This window comes from Palaemon carinicauda, unplaced genomic scaffold (genome assembly GCF_036898095.1).
Source record: "Palaemon carinicauda isolate YSFRI2023 unplaced genomic scaffold, ASM3689809v2 scaffold41, whole genome shotgun sequence".
NCBI classification, from domain to species: Eukaryota; Metazoa; Arthropoda; class Malacostraca; order Decapoda; family Palaemonidae; genus Palaemon; species Palaemon carinicauda.
In genome coordinates this window covers 315,901-322,806 of record NW_027171662.1, presented here as the reverse complement: position 1 = coordinate 322,806, position 6,906 = coordinate 315,901, and the positions used below count along the sequence as shown (strand labels likewise).

At 33.0% G+C, this 6,906-nt stretch overlaps 1 long non-coding RNA gene across 1 annotated transcript; it reads left to right on the top strand.

Moving 5' to 3' along the window:
• The first annotated feature begins 2,085 nt into the window (after positions 1 to 2,085).
• LOC137636850 (uncharacterized) lies at positions 2,086 to 5,910 on the top strand. Its single transcript, XR_011043258.1, has 3 exons — positions 2,086 to 2,779; positions 5,091 to 5,177; positions 5,697 to 5,910. It is a non-coding gene; the product is annotated as an uncharacterized lncRNA (long non-coding RNA).
• The last annotated feature ends 996 nt before the right edge of the window (positions 5,911 to 6,906 follow it).

Below are 6,906 nucleotides of genomic sequence, written 5' to 3'. Positions count from 1 at the left end.
ACACCACACGCACTACAAACAAAATGTTTATTTCAACTGAATCCTAGCTCAAACAACACGAGTCACTTTTATATTTATATTAGTATATGATTGTTCTTGTTTAGCAATAGAGAAAATAACATTAATTACTAAAGTTATGTGGCGCTAATTATAGAATTGTTGAGTAAGTGTATTACCATGGGTTGCATACATCCTAAATTTAGCATTTAAAGATATTATAGTATTAGGAGATAAACCTTCACAATAACATTGTACAGGTGTACCTCAAATTACTTATAATCAGATGCTGTTGAGACGTAATGCCTAATATCAGACTTTCAAAGGTCAAGGTCGAGTCCAAGGTCAAGGTCAAGCAAAAGGTCATATTCCGGTCATTAACCATACTACCACAATTTTAATAGTAAAGTATTGAAACTTTTAGAGATTTTAAACTATTATGTGAAGAGCTGTTAAGGTCAAAGGTCAAAGTCGACTCCAATGTCAAGATCAAGCAAAGGGTCAAATTCCAGTCAACAATCGACTTTCCTCAATATATTAGCATACTAATATTCTTTTCAAATTATCTGAAAATAAATCTCCTAATATTCACGTTGAAACATTTCTATAGATACTTATGGACGCAACTCTAAGCACTAATCATTATTTCTCTCATCTGTCATAATTATCAATATGTAAAATGTAGCATAATCCATAATTAGTCCACTGATTTTCTAATGTTATAATGTTACATGACTGCGGTATATGCCTCTTAGTATTTGCAGTAAAAACATCTATAGGCCTACTGTAGACTATGTGATTTAAAACATAAAATATTACATGTATTCAGAATTATGGATATGAATTACAATTTGTAAAATCATTGAAATGCCTGAAATGTACATTAAAGAACAATATACTTTTGATAACAAAACTTCAGTTTTTAAAGGTATTGATAAAATAATTACATTTAGGAGTACTCACCTTTTTCATTATTTTTATATATAATACAGTAATTACGAAGCTATACACCTTTCTTTTTTCTATGCAAAATAGTATAATGGTTTTAGTATATTTCGATATGTTATAAAGACTGGCATATGAATATAGCTTGAAATATTTATCTTTCATTCATGTTCATTTCCCCTTTTTATAAATAAAAGAAAAAGCCGTATTTGTTTTTTGCTTCGAAACCCAATATGATATTATTACGGATACTTACATAGCAATTTCACAATCAATAAACTCTAATTCGATAGTCAATATTATCAGGAGTGTACATCGCACCCACCTTCAGTCAACATAATTTCGTTCCACTTCATTCATATTTAAATGTCCAATGGATGTAGTTGCTCCTATTACGAGACAGACAGCTTTTAGTATCAACGCTGTCACTGTCCTGAAATTACATACAAAAAAAATCAGAAGTAACTTCAAAGAAGACTATACAGGAGCAGAAGAAAATGTCTAGCATTTTCAGGAATTCGATTTTGATGATCCTGTTCATCATGAAAGTTTTAGGAGGATTCCCATATGTGATAAAGATAAGAAGATGCCTTCCATCAGGACAGTTGCTTCAGAAGAACCTAGATGACGACGTAGAGGCTGGACACATAGTTAGCATAACCAAAAGTACTTTGGCGACTTTGTGGTCATTTTCCCTCACTGCCGTGATGGGTATTTGTTGCTGCTTGAATATCTATAATTATGAGTATGGCAAAAGTAATACTAATAGCAATCTAATGTTGCTGATGAACATTACATTGATTATAAGTGTGGTGTTACTACAGTGTACTCTAGTTATGCGCAGTAACCGACTGGCTCAACTTGCAAACAAAATGACAGATGAAATGAGGGAACAGAACAGTTTTAGAAAATTTAATTGGATATATCTGTTTTTACTTACTGATGTGGCAGGAGCCTTTTGTTTTAGTTGTAGTATCTTGATTAAACTTGTACAAGGAAAATATAACAAGGAAAAGAATTATCTTTTATCAACTATCCCAATCATTTTCCTGCACACCATCATCAGTTCGGTGGTCTCTTCTGGTGTGATTTACTCTATTGTGAAAACTTTATCGATTAAATTGGACAATAAAATGAAACACTTTGAGACTCTCTTAGGTTTTCAAAGTTCAGGAGAAGCAAACTCATTCAAAGGAGAGGCAATATACCCTAACTGGAGTGATGCCTTTTGGAGAGGAAAAAACGTCTGTTATCAGCCCTCAAGAGCCAACGATATCTTTGTTGAATCCTTCGATGCAGAACAAGTAACAAATGAAGAACTTCTCTCACGCTTTCTGGTAAGGCGTTCAAGAGACACCAAAGACTTCAGGGCCACATTGGAAAAAGAATGCCGAACTCTGTGTGTGTCTTTACAAGAAATGGATGACATTATAGAAGGGTTGATGTCATATGAAGGGATATTGATTTTAATCGTCTTGATGACATCAATCGTCGCTAGTATTATGTTCGTCTACAAAACCATAGTCTCACATTTCAGTCTACGGTATTTCGTCTATTCATGCAGCATAATGGCAAAAATTCTATTTCTGCTGATGAGTCCCGATTCCTTGATAACAAAGGTAAATGTCGTTATGAATAAACATCGAAATATAACAAATAAGGGATGAAAAACTAGTTGTGCAATAAACAGCATATATATATTTTCTCAACTATCAATTTGGTCATCATTATATACCAGGTCATATATCTATATTTGTTCTTCTTTCAGAGAAAACTCTGGGCTCATAAGATAAAACGGTTCAAGCAAATGACCCCATCACTTCGAACATCCGTTGAGGTATAGTGTCAATCAATTATTTTCCTTAAAAGAAAGTACTTTTCTGGTATATCTCCTAAGATAAACTGTGAAATTCAATAAAATCTAAACCTTTCTTGCAATAAAAATATTGTTTTATGTGCTGTTCCATAATGGTTTACATTTGATAATATATTTGTATCTTAGGGGCGTGGTAATATTTTTTTTTTTTTTTTGCATTTGGAGCAAGGTCATAATATTTTTTTATCTAAAGTATTCTATGCCTTATCTAGGTAGGAATTTACCTAATTTTTACTGTACCTTAACCAGATTATCTTATATTGAAACTATTATTTTTGATAAACACTTTTAACAATCTCATCCCACGGTGTTGGGTGAATGCTTCAATGGACAATCCTTTAAACTATCACACAAAGTTAGTTTCCAGAAATAGAAAATTAATTCACTGGCGAAGATGGAAAAATCTTAGGTCACTGAATTAGTAAAGGAGTGGTAGGCTACATCCTTTTGGCCATGGCAATGATAAAAGAAAAAGGATATCACTTGAAGGAAAAAAAGGGGATTTTATTGAAGTAGCACAGAAAAAAGTAAATGGGAACATGGACGGTGAAGCAGCTAATATAAGTATTAACGTTGAGAAAAGATAAGTAGGATATACTTATCAGTACATGAAGGTAACAATTTGTAATAGGCCTCTATGTATGCTGATATGGGCAGAGAAAATGATGGGCAATGACGGTATACGATTGTGTATTGATTATTAAGAAGAAATTTGCCATGCCTTTAAACGCCAAAGTTTGGATTGTTAAGCTATTAGAAGCGCAGTCGATGTTGTATGCTAATCAAAGAAACAAGGATAAGAACCTAAGACGACCTACACTAACTAAGGTACCCTGACACTTGCATGGATTTGTGGCACGCATTGTCACGACTCGAGTCGTGAACTGGAGTGAACTCGTCGTGAACCTGTCGTGACATCGTGGCATGTCGTGACGAGAATTTTGAAATGTTCAAAATTTTGGTCACTACAAAATTTCGTGAACGCGGCGTGAACTATGCGCGAACTGTTCGTGAACTCGTTGGGACGATGCGGGAAGTGCGCAAACTATGCTAAAATTATGCATGAACTCATCGTAAACTCGTCATGCCAGTTCGTGTCAATGTGGACAGGTGAGCTGTGATTCTGAGGTAATTTTTTTTTTAAATTTTTTTATTTTCCAGTTCGTGCCACAAAATGTCACGACTTCCCACGACAAATTCGTGGCAAAAAGTCGTGCAAGTGTCAGCCTGGCATAAAGAGTGTAGGGGACAAAAAGGATAATCCAAATGTCTATCCATAGATTCCCTTCCGCAAAAAGGATGAATGGGCGCACACACAAAAACACACACATACACACACATACACAAACACACACACACACACAAACACACACACACACATATATATATATATATATATATATATATATTCAAATAAGCCATATATATTTTTGCATTCTCTTAACGACCTCTGGATCAAAGCCCCAGGCGAAATCACACAAAGACAAGAGCTTGTGACCGGCCGGGAATCGATCCCAGGTCCGGCAAACTTGTAGAGATAGTGACCTGGTATCGATTCCCGGCCGGTCACAAGCTCTTATCTTTGTGTGATTTCGCCTGGGGCTCTGATCCCGAAGTCGTTAAGAGAATCCAGACATTATTATATCAAAAATATATATGGCTTATTTGAATATGAAAAACACGTCTAAATGTGCAAAATTTATCATATATATATATATATATATATATATATATATATACATATATATATACATATATATATATGTATATATATATATATATATATATATATATATATATATATATATATATATATATATATATATATATATATATATATATATTATTTTTGAAAAGTTGAAAAATTCAAGTGTGCTAGCTAGCCTTCCTGATTTCATGAGAGAGGGGTTACTCTACCCCCACAGCTTCAGGACCACTTGCATTATCTTCTTCGGAAAATTTTACATAAGAGTACACTTTTAGCTTTTATGTAGATTCTATAATCTCTCATTCTCTAGGGTTCATACGTACACACATACACACATACACATGCACAAACACACACACACACACACACACACACACACACACATATATATATATATATATATATATATATATATATATTTATGTATATATACATACATGTGTGTATGTGTTTGGGTGTGTGTGCACGCGTGCTTCTGTGTGTGTGTGTGTGCATATTATTAATCTTTGAAGTTGCTGTTATTATATACTTTTTTCTTTTCTTTTTCATTGTATCTTCGACCAGATGGAATGTGTTATATCTTTGTTAGAAAATGGATCCAGTTTTTCCCCTCTTGGACTCTTCACGATGGGCCGCCATTGTTTGCTACCCGTAAGTAATTTGGTTTTTGTTTATCAATGGGAATTTTTAAAACTTATACCCTAATGATTTAGATTACAGATCTATTTTGACATTTTCCCCATTGCAAGATATTTTATATTGTTTATTTATTACTTTTCATATAGTTGATCTATTACCTTACTTCATTTCCTAACTATTTTTCCCGTTGGAGTCCTTGGGCTTATAGCTCCTGCCTTACCAACTACGGTTGTAGCTCTCAGGTAATAATAATGATAATAATAATAATAATAATAATAATAATAATAATAATAATAATAATAATAATAATAATAATAATAATAATAATGATAATAATAATAATAATAATAATAATAATAATAATAATAATAATAATAACAATAATAATAATGTTGATAAAAATAAAAATAACTATGATGAAAATGAAATTAATAATAATAATAATAATAATAATAATAATAATAATAATAATAATAATACTTGATAGATTTACCTCTTTAATGTGTAAAATTTCCATTTTCTTCCTATCAGGTTGTAAGCTCAGTGCTGACTTACATAATCATCGCGTTGCAGTTCCGCTTATCAGAAAGCGATTCAACAAAAAATTAGATATTACTCGTAATTGCAAACAAGTACGCAATGAAGGACACTCCAACGAGTAATATCCGAAAGTTTTACTGTTGATCCTATACCAACCAATAGAAAAAGTAACTTATATGACCGAATATATTACACTTGCAGTTACCTGATTATATGTCCTTGAATTAGAATAATATATAAAATATTAATTCACAACAGTTTATTTTACTTAGCGTTGCTTGAACAGCGATCATCTATACAGATTCATCGCTATAACTATCTTCAAAAGATAATTAAAATCTCTAAAAATATTTGCAACGAACATCAACTAAATTTACGTATACTTTAAACAAAATTACTTATTTTACAATCATAATGTTCTTTTCAAATTGTTTTAGAACATTTTAAACAAACCAGACTGCTTATAAATTGTAGGATGTGTTCATATATATGTGATTGTCAAAAAAATCATTGTTTTTCTTACACCACCAAAATATACGGGGGGGGGGGGGGGTGGAAATTTCAGTCCTTTTGGCCAGCTAGTATGGTGGTAGTCTGACTCATAACTCCTGAATGTAGTCATTGATTAAAAAATTATACAAGTTGCTCTTCACTCGCGTTTCAATAGAACCTGTCTACATGGTACAGTGATATGAGGACCTAGGAAGCCTTTGATATTTTTGGTGCAAGATTCTTAATAATCCCAAGAGGAGGTGCCTTCCGTCGGCCTCCACAGGGCATCATCAGGATGAAAACTTACAAAATAACAAGATAAATAGAAACAAAATAGAATAGTGTATAGAGTGTACCCTCAAGCAAGAGATCTCTAACCCATAACAGTGGAAGACCATAGTACAGAGGCTATGGCCTCACTCAAGACTAGAGAACAATGGTTTGAGGTTGGCTTGTCCTTCTCCTATACGACTGCTTACCATAGCTAAAGAGTCTCTTGCAACGAAAGGTCACAAGAAGCATCTAGGAAGATGCTTAAGTCAATGGCAGACTGATTCCAAATTGGCAGTGTTTTTATGAGGATACTGCGCTAGAATTTGTTTAAATTATGATGATCAGCCACAAACAGCGTTAGACCTTTTTTATACATCAGATGAATGGAAAGCCCTTTCTCTCCATTAAGCATTAGAGGCCAACCAAAGTCTGTAAA